Below are 14403 nucleotides of genomic sequence, written 5' to 3' on the forward strand. Positions count from 1 at the left end.
TTCTCCAAAATATATACGCATTCTTTCTGCATATAGCAAGTATTCTTTCTGCATATAGCAACACTCCGAAAACCTAAGTGAAATTGATGAATTTCTGGATATATATATATATATATATATATATATATATATATATTGCCCAAACAGTTACAGGTTTAAATTTAAAAACTAGTACAAAAAACAACAACAACACAACAACACAGGGACACAATTAAAATGTAACTAAAGACATCACCTCTCAAAGGGCTTCAGCACCAGACAGCTTTATTTCTTAGATCTGGAGCCTCTTGCAACTTAAGCACGTGCTCTACCCCACTGAGCTACTACCCCAGCCCTATTCCCACATAGCTTTAAATGTGAATTCTGCCCATCTTTCATGACACATATAATCTCTATCAGAGAGAAATATTGCATGCTCAATTAAATCTAGTAATGTATTAATAATGTAATGATAGTTAACTATTTTTTCTCAAAGAATGCAACAGTATTTTACTATTAGATATTCTCCGAGAGTAAAGAACATATACACTAGAAAAACACTGTATAGTCTTTAAAAATGGAAAAAGGGCCAAGCATGGTGGTGCACACTTGTAACCCTAGTATTTGGGAAGCTGAGACAGGAGGATCGTAGATTTGAGTACAGCCTTGACAAGGGAGCAACACGCTCAGCAACCTAGCGAGACCCTGTTTCAAACTGGGAAATAAAATAGGGCTGGGTGTGTGGCTCAGAGATAGAACTTCCCTGGGTTCAATTCTGAGAAAACAAACAAACAAACAAACAAACAAACAAACAAACCAAAAAACCCCAAAAGACAAAAAGACAAAAATAAAAAAAGAAGAAAAGAGACCTCTTATTACAGAACGCTTAACATCACATTGGGGGGTCTTAGTTTATGCACAATAATAAAAAATGCATACAAACATAAAGGTAGCAATAGCAGCCTCGCTCTCGCTCTCGCTCTCCCTCTCCCTCTCCCTCTCCCTCTCTCGCTCTCACTCTCCCTCTCGCTCTGCAGGTGATAATTTCCTCTAAATAAAAAAACCACACAGCCAGGCGTGGTGGCGCACGTTTGGGATGCAGAGACAGGAGGATCGCGCAGGTTTGAAGCCAGCCGCGTGCGCTGGCTTAGGAGACCCTGTTTCCAAATAAAAATGTAAAAATAGGTCTGGGAATGTAGCCTGGAGGTAGAAGGGCTTCCAGGAACCCCAGTACCACCCCCTCCAAAACAAAAACAAAAACAAAAACACACACACACACACAAAATCAATTTAGGAATATAGAAGTGGTAAATCTGAACAAAGTTGTCTGAAACAGGTTAGGCATCTGAAATCAATAGCATTTCACAATACCAAACTTGAAAATATAACAAAAAATAATACATTATTCACAGTAACAACATTTCTAAAATTACTCAGAAATTGTAATAACAAGACTCAATAGTTTCTAGAGTTTAGACATTAGGACAGGGTAGAACAGAGGCTATGGCAAATTCAGTTAGCATTTCAAATAATTACTTAACTAAAATTTAATTGAAATTATAATTTTTTTTGACCAGGCAATGTGGCATAACTCACCTGTAATCCCTGTACGTGGGAGGCTGAGACAGGATCGGAGGTTTAAGGGAAGCCTCAGCAACTGAGTAAGAGCCTCTGCAACTTAGTGAGACTCTCTTTCAAAATAAAAATTAAAATGGTCTGGGGTATAACTTAGAAACAAAAGGCCCCTGGGTTTAACCCCCAGCACCAAAATAAATGAATGAATGAATAAATAAATAAATAAATAAATAAATTCTAAATGTGCTTTTATGTATATGTAAATATATCACAATAAAACCCTAAAAATCTAGTTTCTATCTCTAATACCAGATTCTTCTCAGTACATTCAAGTTATACTTGGGTAATATATGAGTTATCCAGAGTAGAGCCCAAGGATAAGTTTCATGACATGTTTAATAATAACCCAAAGTCTATTTGAAGGTGGACAATGCAACAGGCAAGATCTGAAGTAGCTCCCCGGAACCCTGCTGTGGGGCAGGGTGGTGCTGACACTCGGTGGCCACCCATAGCGCATGCGCAAGGCCTAAGTGAAGTGTACCCCTAATGCGCATGTCTCGTGAACGCGCACCATGTGGCCCAGAACACTCTATAAAGGACAGGTTTGTGGATAAATTGCTGTTTGCTGTTTGTGCCCCTCCAGATGGCGGCTCCTCTTCATCTTGGAGATCGATCTCCTTGCCTGCAACCACAGCTGCCTCCTGGTGCTCTCACCTTTGTGGAGCCTCTTCCCTTGATGTCAGGCTGGGCCTATTGTCCGTCTTCTGATACCTAGAAGAGAGCAGGGGTGATAGGATATCAATGACAGTTCGTGCTTTCCAGGTGTGCTCTGCCCCTCTCATTCTCCTTAGCTTTCTTTCCTTTTCTTTTTTTTTGGGGGGTGGTGGTACTGGGGGTGAAACCCAGGGACTTTCTACCTCCGGGATATACCCCCAGACCTATTTTATATTTTATTTGGAAACAGGGTCTCACTAAGTCGCTGAGAGCCTCACTCAGTAGCTGAGGCTGGCTTCGAATCTGTGCGATCCTCCTGTCTCAGCCTCCCAAGCGCGGGGATTACTAGCGTTCACGCCTGGCTCGTTAGTTTCCTTTGAGTAAAGCTGGCTGCCTGGCTGTGAGCTGTGCTGTGGAGAGGTCCACGTGGTCAGGAAGTAAAGGAGGCCAGGAGCCTGCGAGAACCAATCCTACCAACAACGTGAGTTATCTTACAAGGGAACCTCCGGAGCTGAGCTTTGATTGGAGCCTTGAGAGAGACCTTGAGGCCGACACCCTTGGTAAAGCCACCACTAGATTCTCCATGCAGAGAGATAGCACAGCGGTAACTTTACCCTTGTACTTTTCTAACTACTGATGCAAGTTATTATGTAGCAGTAGATCGCTAATACAATTATCTATAACAAAACGAACAGCTAAAGAAGAATGTCGATGATTATGCACTTCATTGTGGGAACTATTTAACTTATGGGTCAAATATATAAAAACAAAAGCAAAAAACCTGGTCATGTTTCCATTCAGATCTTGTAATCATTGGGTTCACTTAATTAAAATTGAAAAGATTGATTCATGAGGCATAATAGATACTGCCCATCGACTCACTTCAAACTCATTTTGACTTCTTCACACCTAATCTTCCCTGCACCATGGAGCTGGAGAACAAACACTTGAATTTTAAGCCCTCAACTAAAAGCTGAGTGATCATGGTTACATTCTGGGTGAGAAGGTCAAAGTAGAAGTTCCCAGGAGAGTTTCATTTTTTTTTTTCATATTATAAAAGGAATTATCCAGAAAAAGGCTTTTAGCTTTACCTCTGCACATTGTTTCTGTTTTGAATGTGAGAGTGATATTTAGAAGTCCCGGACATCTTGCAATTATGAATCTTTAAAACTCCCTGGGTGATTGGGTGTATACACACAATGGAATTCTACTCAGCCATCAACGTGTACAAAATTTATGTCATTCGAAGGAAAATAGATGGAACCAGAGAATACTGTGCCAAATGAGATCAGCCAGTCACACAAAAAATGAAGGATCCCATGTTGTCTCTCATATTCGGAAGCTAGAGAGTAATTAGGATACAAAAGGGACTCCAGGCAAAGGAAGAGAAAACCCAATGGAGTGATGGGCGAGGTCTAGGGGAGGGTGTAGGTGGGGGAGGGAGACTTGATGATGGCAAAACACTTCAATGAACAGGGTGTACATATAAAATTGTCAATGCCAATCTCAATATTGCTCAAAGGGAGGGAAGGGAGGGGGACAGGAGGAAACTCATCAAGGGCTATGTGCATTTATGTCTCTGAAATTATGATTACAACGTACCAATTAAAAATAAAATATACAATTGAGCCATGTAGAATCTTGTGTTATTTGTGCCTTTAGTTTTACTTCCTCCAACCATTTTTCCTTTCCTATTTGTTAAACTTGATTTTATTCTCTCAACTGAGTTCAACTGGTGTTCTGAGTAATGACTTTACTGTTGTAATTGCCATCCAGGATTACCTTACAGATGTCTTGATGTTTTAAGAATGTTATGACAGGAAGCTGGAAGGTCCCTGGGTTTCTGATGGCCTTGTTGAAGTAAAGGCTAGTCTAAGCTCCTTTTTTAGTATGTCAAATAAGCCACTTACATTTTAAACCTGCATGGTACAGGTTTCTGCTATTTACAGTGAGTATATTCCTGAGACTAATGAAATAATTTTCAGTTTTTGTGTAAAAATAAAAACTGTGCTATATAAACCTAATTTAAATTGAGTTCTTTAGGAGAAGCATAAGTTACTTTGGATTATCTCAGTAAATTACAAGTGACATTAGGAGAATTTCACGAATGTCCATTCCAGGTACTATGTTCACTTTAGCAGAACATTTAATGGAAAAAATCTTTAAAAAATTATTCAAAGGGCACTGAAGACCTAATTCTTCCTTTAATGTTGGTTTACTTTTAGAAGATCCAGGAATCTGGACTGAATTGCACCCAATTCCAGTAAATTTCAAACTCACCCAGGTATAATAGCTAGAAATATAATAGCTAGGAAAGGGCCCTCTTTTATTATAATGTTTAACTTCGGAGATTTTTCCAGGGTTATTAAATGGAATTTCTGTGACAACCTGCAACCTGGTATTAAAATAAGACCAAGTTATGCAGTATAATGTGCCTGGCTATATTTTTACCTCTTACTTTTGATTCTTAAGAAATATATGCAAGTTATAAATTTAGGGCACCATTGGGGCACCATCCAGGAAATAGTACACTAACGGTCTGAGACTCCAATACATCTCCCTATTTTACTCAGGGTTTGTAGCCAGCAATAAAAACAAAACAAAACAAAACAAAAAAACCTCTGTCTGGTTCCAACAGAAAGGGATTTTACTGGAAGGATCTTGGGTAATTCACAAAATTGCCAGAACAGCTGGAGAATCAGGCACCGGATACAATGTGGGGGGACAGACGATGATCACAGCCACACTTCCATCTGGGACACTCTGGCAGGAATATTTCTCTTGTCAAGGAACGATAGAGGCCAATCCTGGTCCTAGACAGTGTAACAATCACAGATTCTATTCACTAAAGTTTCTCCTGCCCTGGGAGAAGTATTTCCACCGATTCAGAACCAGAATCCTCCCACCCAGCATCTTTGCTCACCTGCTATACATTCAAAGTCATGGGCATTCACGTCAGACCACTTGAACTAGACAAATAAGAAGACGGTGAAAATGGCTGGCTGATGAAATAATTATATGGGAGAATCAAACAAAGTCAGAGACCTTAATATGTTGCATGTCTATGGCAAGAGTCTGAAAAGTGACTCTGGTGTGTGTGTTCGAGCCACCAAAGGAGGAGTAAATTAAAAATGTTAATTTTTGCCTTTATATTTTCTCAGACAATTCAATCAAGTGAGTGTTTATTTTATTTCATAATTTACTTTTTGATACTGGGGATTGAACCCAGGGGCATTTTATCTCCGAGCTACACCCCCCATATTTATTTTATTATTATTTTTAAAAATTTGAAGCAGGGTTTCTCTAAGTTGCTCAGGGTCTTCCTCAGTCGCTGGTGCCTCCAACGTATGATCTACCTGTCTCAGCCTCCCTAGGACTGGGATTACTGGTGTGTGCTACTGACTAGACAATCAGAAGAGTCTTTAAATATCCCATGGTGACTGGAAATCTGGGTGCTAATTTTTCAAATGTACAATTAAAGTAAATGACGTAGGAACCTATGTTTGCCTTATAACTAACACCTTTGCAAGGTTGCTGTACAATTCAGTTCATTGGTGAATTACTTGTGCTTTTGATTTCCCTTCCCCCAAACATGTTCCTTCCTTTTTGTTGCTGTTGATTTCCGATTTCCGTCCCCTCACTGACCTGGTCTAAGTGATGACCTTCCTGCTGTCCTTGTCATCCTGGAGTAGCCCGTTTGTGTTGAAGAGTTCCAGTTGCCCTTACCAAGGGAGATACTTTAACGCCTTTGCATCATTCATATGCAAGGCAAACCCACAAATTGTAGAAACTGGAAAGAAGGAACATCAACACTTGGTGTTAAAGTACTTTCTGTAGAACCAAAGAGGACAGATGGCTTTGGAAGATTTTTTGGTCTTATATCTTAACCAACAAGAGCTATTTTTAAAACTGAATGGTCAAAATGGCATCCAAGGAATTTTCAGACTTACATTCTTGAATAAGAGAACCTAAAAGAAAAGACAAAGACATTTTCACCCCTGAGACATGCTGTGAAAAATGATGAAAAATGATGAAATTTAGAAAAATATTGGGAAGAGTCAATTTCTGAGAATTACACACAGACAAGGAGCTAACTGTGGTGTGATCACTATTTGTGTTAATACCATTCAGTGTTTTGGGAATTTGGTTTTGATTAAAACCAGGATTTGTTGTTGTTGTTTTCCAAATGGCCAGCTTAGGTCCTGTGGATATGCTCCTGTAGCACCCATCCTTCACCGTGCCAGTCACACTCTCAATTTCTTTACTGCTTGCCTGGTTTAAAAGTTGCAGAGGGGAGGAACTGGGTCTAGCTTGGACCCTCTCATTCCCCTCACCTAGTACATACGTGCCTGGCACACAGTAAATCTTTCATTACTTCTTGATCAGTCGGCAAACAGGAGCATAGAAGTAAATGAATCATATCCACAAAATTTTATCGTGAAGATATCCATTTGGAAGATAAGGTGGATGGTTAAATATTAACTCAGTCTCATTTCTTGACTCCTCAGAGTGCTTGATAGTTTTGACTCAGTTGGAAGATTCTATGTCTTGTTCCGCAAATCCTTGGAAAGGACTAATCTTGTGTACAACAGATTTTCCATGAATATTTATTATTTGGATACTGTTCACTTTCGACAGATCTGGGAGTCTTGGCTATAATTTTTTTTTTTTTTGGTTGAGTTTGGTATGAATCCAGCTGACTATGGAATCTGAGGCTATCCTGAACAGATATTCACCCTAGAATTGGTTCTAGTATTATATATCGCTCTATCTGAAATCTCAAATTATTTATCATTATGTCTAAAGTTAGGGCAACCCCCCACTTGAGCTGCTCTAGGATGACCCAATTTTTTGAAGCAGGGATAGAAAAACATTCTTTAAATATGCTTACTGAGCAATAATGATTGTAACTTTGTGTATTGTCTACAAAGCTCAGTTTTGTGGTCATTATCACTGATCTAGAAATATTTTGAAAGTATTGTATGACAGTAAAGTTATTATTTCTTAATATGCATCATTTTTCTAGTTTCCAGACTTTGTGTTTACTTTTCAATTTTTTTGAAATATTTTTCTGACCATTCCCCTCTTATTTTTTATTTTTTTAATTTTTAATTTTTTGGTGGTACTGTGGTTCCTGGAAACCCTTTTACCTCCGGGCTACACTCCCAGACTTATTTTATATTTTCAGGATCTCTTAAGCACAGGTATTACAAGCGCCACCCCCCCTTTTTTTTTTAAGAAAAAATAGTTTTATTGGTGTATTGCAATTATTCAACATAGGGAAGTTCAAAGTGATACAAGCAGAATGCACATAGCACTTAGTATGTTCCCTCTGAACATATCCTTTCTTGCTACCGGCCCCTTCCAGGACATATAAGTGCGACTAGTAGTGATACTTTCATAGATGGATTTAGCATTATCTGTACCACTCTCTTCCTTTCCATAAATATTCTACCTTCCCCACCCTATCCCCCTGGAGTGACATTTTTCTATTATAAACTCCTATAATAGAAATAGAAAATAGAAAATGTGCTCCTGACTTATGTTTATATGCATACTACTTCTCTTACACCTTGGAAGATCTGGGAAAGGGAAAATAAAAGAAATGGTGCTCTTACATTGGCGTCTGAGGTCTGAGTCAGAACACGTGACTATTGTTCACTTGCTGCAATGATTCTAACACCGGCGCCATGGCGTGTGTCACATACACAAACCTTGTAGAACCAAGTGGGCCACTGGGAAGCCATGCAGCACAAAGCTGATGGATAGAGTCCGACTTGAGGGTGTTTTCAAACCATGTGTTCAGGTAACTTCGGTCTCATTATTGAGACAGTCCCTGTGATGGTCCAGCTGCTTAGGACTCTCCCACCTGTCATGCTTCTCTTTCTGGCATCATCAGTTCAATGGGATGCAGCATCATAGACTCCATTCTCTTTGCCTGCTCCAGAATTTGGTCAAAGGTTTGGATGGAGAACAAATGGAGTCTAACAGTGTGTTAAGTAAGAGTCCTTACACTCAGCTCAGCCTGTGTCTGAAAAGATTACCAGGTAGAATGGAGCTGTGGGGGCACACACAGTGGCGCTGCCTCAGAATTTAGAATTTAGGACCAAGATGAGTGTTGTGCAGGCCTGCAATCTTAGTACTTGTGAGGCTGAGACGGGAAGATCACAGATTCAAGAGCAGCCTTAGCAACTTAATGAAATTCTCAGCAATCTAGCTAAATCCTGTTTAAAAACAAAAACAAAAAATAAAAAAAATAAAAAATAAAAAAAGTCTGGGAGCCGGGCATGGTGGTGCATGCTTGTAACCCCAGTACATGGGAGTTAGGATCATGGGTTTGTGGACAGCCTCAGCAACTTGTGAGGCCCTCCACAACTTAATGAGACCCTGTTTCAAAATAAAGAATAAAATAGGGCTGGGGATGTAGCTTGGAGGTAGAATACCCCTGGATTCAATCTCTAGTACCACACACACACACACACACACACACACACACACACACACACACACATTCAAGCTGGGGGTACAGCTTAAAGACAGCTTTAATTCCCAGTCTCTCTCTCTGTGTCTGTCTGTCTGTCTGTCTGTCTGTCTGTCTGTCTGTCTGTCTGTCTCTCTCTCTCTCTCTCTCTCACACACACACACACACACACACACACCATTTAGAACTCTCAGTGCCTTTAATACTTGTTTAATATGTTTTATAAAACCATAGACACATAATTTTTGCTCTTAAAATATTGCATTTTCCATGTTGATTCACTGTACCACAAGTTGTATTTGAAATAAAAGCATATCTTTATGTATTAAAAACTAGATCCAGTGTTGATTCAGAACATCTGGGTTTAATTCATTACTTGTCCATAGCTAGCTAATTGACCTTGCGTGAGTTATGTCATCCATTTGAGATTGTTTTTCATCTCTAAAATGAATGTGTTGGAGGCATCTTTAAGATCACTTATGGCTCTGGAATTTTATTACCTACCTTTTCTATCTTTCAATGCTAATCTAAATTTCTAGCTGTAAACTATGATGTCCCAAATGGGGCATCATATACCCTACAGGTAATGTGCCACATTGAAAACAAACATACCAAGACTCGAATACTAATTAACCAACAGTCACCTCTCAGTATGTTCCCATTTTCCTTATAACAGAAAGGGAACATTTCATGTATAGAAAGGGTGCCATTTCTAATTGACATAAATAGAACATCATTTTCAGGGTGCTCAAAACAGAACTGAAAGTTAAAATTGCTTTTTTTTTTTTAAATAACACTGAAAAGACAGAGGGAGGGCTCTGTAATACTACATTTTGACTACTGGGCTACAATCTTGAGCCATGGGCATCTGAGTTGCTTTTTTCTCCTGTCGAATATCTTATAGTATAATAGCAATCACATTAATTATTATCTAATTACATAGTTAATATATAACTATGTAGCCGGGCGTGGTGGTGCACGCTTGTAATCCCAGCATTCGGGAGGCTGAGACTGGAGGATCGTGGTTCGTGGACAGCCTCAGCTACTTAGTGAGGCCCTCTGCAACTTAGTGAGACCTGGTTTCAAAATAAAGAATAAAAAGCAGGGCAGGGGATGTAGCTCGGAGGTAAAATGCCCCTGGATTCCATCCCCAGACCCGAAAAAAAAAAATCTATATCTATATCTATATCTATCTATATCTATATCTATATATATCTATATATATATCTATATCCATATCTATCTATATATCTATATCTATATATATCTATATATCTCTCTATATATATCTATATCTATCTATCTATCTATCTATATATATATATATATATATATATATATATATGTAAAAGACTCAAGCAGTAAAGAGTTTACAAAGTTAAACAGGAAGGTGCCTATGTTTCACATTTTTATCTCCATGGCTCATTTTCTTCCCCAGAAGCAAAAACTGATAGACTTTTCTACATAACCTTCTAATCCTTACAGACTCACCAGTAACTCCTCCATGATGCTTCCTGGCTTCTGTTTCAACTGCTTTTCTCACAATCACCTCTCTTTTCATCCCCAACTTCTGCATCTTTGAATAACTGGTATTTTGATTATAGTTTCAACTTAAGTGTCAGCTCATCAGAGAGAGCCAATCTAAAGAAAGTAGTGGTGCTCATCTTAACCCCATGGTCTTTTTCAATTAGAATATGCTAGCCGGGCATGGTGGCACACACTTGCAATCCCAGTACTTGGGAGGCTGAGAGAGGAGGATCTGAGTTTGTGGCCAGACTCAGCTACTTAGTGAGGCCCTTTGCAACTTAGTGAGACCCTGTTTCAAAATAAAGAATAAAAAATAGGGCAGGGGGTGTAGCTCAGAGGTCTAATGCCCCTGGATTCCATCCCCAGAACCGCAATGAAATAAATAAATAAATAAAATAAAATAAAATAAAATAAAATAAAAATTTGGGTTGGAGGTGTAGCTTGGAGATAGAATGCCCCTGGGTTCAATCCCCAGCACCGCACACAAAAACAATTAGAATATGCTGCTTGCATTCTTTATAAAACTCTGTTTCTTTTACTTCTTTTCAGACTGTGCCTTATCTCCTTGCTCTCTACAATTATAAACTCATGAAGGCAAAGTGGATCATATGCTCGTTTTATTTGCTGTTCTCTGATTTCTTATATAAAATAAACATAGATGAAATAAATTAATACACATATACATAGATTGTTATGGTTTGCAACTGGAATTTCCCCCCAAATGCTCATGTGTAAGGTAGATTGGGTTGTGAAGACCCTAACCTCATCAGTGAGTTAATCTACCAAATGAATAAGCAAAATTAACACCTGTCCAAGTTCCCTATGCCCCTCACTCTTATTTACTGTGCTAGTCTACTTGACGGATTAATCCACCTGTACCTGAATGGAGTGCTGGGAGGTGGTCTAAGCAGGGGAGTAGTTCAGGAGGGTGTGCCCTGGAAGGGCTTTCTCAGGCTCCTTCTCTCTCTCCTCTTCCTGACTGCCATGAGCTAAGAACTTTTCCTTTGCCAAGCCAGTCCACCACCCAAAGCAGTAGAGTCAGCTGACAGTGGACTGAGACAAATCAGTTTTCCCCCTCTAAGTTGTTTTGTCAGGTATGTTTGGTTATAGTAACACAAAGCTGACTAATAAATAGATATATTTATATCAGGGCATCATATTCTAGAACTTATTTATTTATTTATTTTTGGTGACACTGGGTTTCTGGAAGCTCTTCTACCTCTGGGCTACACTCCCAGACCTATTATATATATATATTTGGAAACAGGGTCTCTTAAGCCAGCGAGGCTGGCTCCGAACCAGCACGATCCTCCTGTCTCCGCCTCCCAAGCACAGGGATTACAAGTGTGCATCACCACGCCTGGCTCTATATATTATTTAGATAATAAGTCTCTTTTTCTACACCATACTAAGTTTTAGATATCTTTCCATATTAGGATATTCTCTCAGCAATGACAAGCATTGAACTCCGTCCAAACATCCATAATTTATTAAAACTTCCCATTACAAATGGGCAAATTAGGTTGTTCCCAGATTTGTATAATCATAAATAACACTTCACTGACTAGCTCAGTCTTGCCCAGACCTTCACTGGGCATCTGTACAAGTATTTCTATAAGATAAATTTTTAGAAGTGGAATTATTGAGTTGAAGGGATGACATATTTTTAATTTTGATAGATATTCTTGAATTAACCTTTTACATTGATGTTCTAAATTCTACTTGAGCCAGCTGCTATTATAAGATTCCTTATTTTGTAATTCTCAACGTAACTAGATATTATAAGCCTTCAAGTTTTATCAAACTAAAGGGGAAAAAAATCTAACCTCATCTAATTGTTTTAACTCGCATTTCTGAAAACTAGCAAGGTTAATTATTTTATATGTGTTTATGGTTGCATGTGCTTGTTTTTGTAAAAATTGCCTTTGTCTGTTTATTGTTCTTTTTGTTGGGTTATTTTATTTAGCTATTTGTTTAGTTATTGGGTTCCTTCTTGTAGAAGCTTTTATTTTTTGATGTTTACTTCTTATCTGTTACGTGAATTCTAGAGTTTCTGCCAAACCACTGCTTATCATTTAAATTTTTTGAATGCTGTCATTATTCATATGAAGGTTAATTTCTAAAGCAGCTTTATTAAGGTGTAATTGCTATACAAAATTTAATGAGTATATTCATGACAAATATTTAATGAGTAAAATTTAATGAATTCAGGTATATGAAAATACCTGTGAAACCATCATCATGATCAAGTGACTAGACATACTTAACACCTCCCAAAGATTCCCATGTCTCTCATCCTTACTTCTGTGGTAGAAACACTTAACATGAGATTTTTCTCTTCACAAACTTTGAAGTGCGCAATGCCATATTGTTAACTATAGACGTGTGTTGTTCAGCACATCTCTAGGATGTATTCATTCAGCAGGACTGAAACTTTATACCTACTGAACAATAACTCCCTATTTATACACTCCCCTGATTCTGGCAATGACTATGCTATTCTTTGCTTTCATGAATTTGAGTATTTTAGATACATCATGTAAGTGGAAACATGCACCATTTGTCCTTCTGTGACTGGTTTATATCACTTAATAATATCCTTTAGGTTTATCATATTTTTACACTTGGCAAGCTTCTGTTCTTTTCTTAAGGCCAAATAATATTTCATTGTACATATACACAAAATTTTCTTTATTTATCTATCTGTTAATGACAACTTTAAAGTAATTTTTAATAGATGTATAGAAAAGTTTGAATGTATAATAAGGTCAGTTACAATGAAGACAAATTATATAAAGTTTTTTTTTTTTTGGTGGTCCTGGGGTTCCTGGAAATCCTTTGATCTCCGGGCTACACTCCCAGACACCTATGTTTTATATTTTTATTTGGAAACAGGGTCTCTTAAACCAGCATGACTGGCTTTGAACCACCTCCCAAGTGCGGGGTTTACAAGCATGCGCCACTACGCCCAGCATTTAGAGGGTTTTCTAAAAGTCACTTAAATCGACTAATTTTATGTTTAAAGCAATTTGGTTTTCTTAAGATATGGACCTGTTTTTGATAAAATTTTATTAAAATCCCCCCCAAATTTACATTGTATTAAGATAATTTTTTTCTATATATTGAGAACAACAACATTTTATATATTTATGTTTCTAGCATGTTCAGGACTTCTAAAATTGGAATGTAAGATTACTAAGCTAAGGGCATCTAAATAAAATAAAATTTCCAGCTTTATATTTATATGTTCCTGATTATATTATAACCATCTTCTTTATGCAAGGATATAAATGGGACCCTGGATACAGAAACAGAAGTAATTTGGAAAAGAAAAGGACAAGAGATTACATCAGAAAGACCCTAGTAGTCACCATCCATATGTGGCTCTTTTAGAAATTACGGTGTCTTATCAATATTGTGCTTTGTACAATTTATCAGTTTGTTGTTTTTCAGTCAGGACTTCTAGGTACTAGTCGTTATTTTAAAAGATTGTCTCCATCTTAAGATTTTATATATACATAGATATTTATTACACAAAAGATTATATATCTACATATAGACATATTTATGTTTTTATTATACTCAGTTTTTCTGCATGAAATTCAACTTTTAAAACAATTAGGTTATTTGTTTTTGAGTATGATGCAAATTAGTGCTATTCTTACTTGCTTTTTAAGTGGACTGTTATAGTTAATTTGCGTTGGACATTTTACCATCTTTATTATGATCTATATCCACATATACATCTGGATTTATTGTAGGTCTCTCTCTGAGGGCTACTGATCTATTTATTTATTGTTTAATTCTCAGAACTTTACACTGATATGAGGTAGCTCACATCCTTACTTCCTGTCCTTATTTTCAACATCTTTACACTATATTTGTTTTACTTTAGAGATAAACCTAAAAACAATTTTTAAATATGCTTAGAAAACTTGTTTGCCGTTTAAGACTCCATAGAAATTATGAATGTAAAGGGTGAGTTGAATTTTTAGCAATATTGAGTCAAAATATTTTCACCCACTTTTATTTTTCACTGCAAAATATTAGAATTTTGACCTTTTTCATTAGGATGATTTCTAATTCTTGTCTTTTTTTGCTGTTTTTGTGAATTAGATTTCTTTGTT

This window comes from Muscardinus avellanarius, assembly GCF_963383645.1.
Source record: "Muscardinus avellanarius genome assembly, chromosome: 14".
NCBI classification, from domain to species: domain Eukaryota; kingdom Metazoa; phylum Chordata; class Mammalia; order Rodentia; family Gliridae; genus Muscardinus; species Muscardinus avellanarius.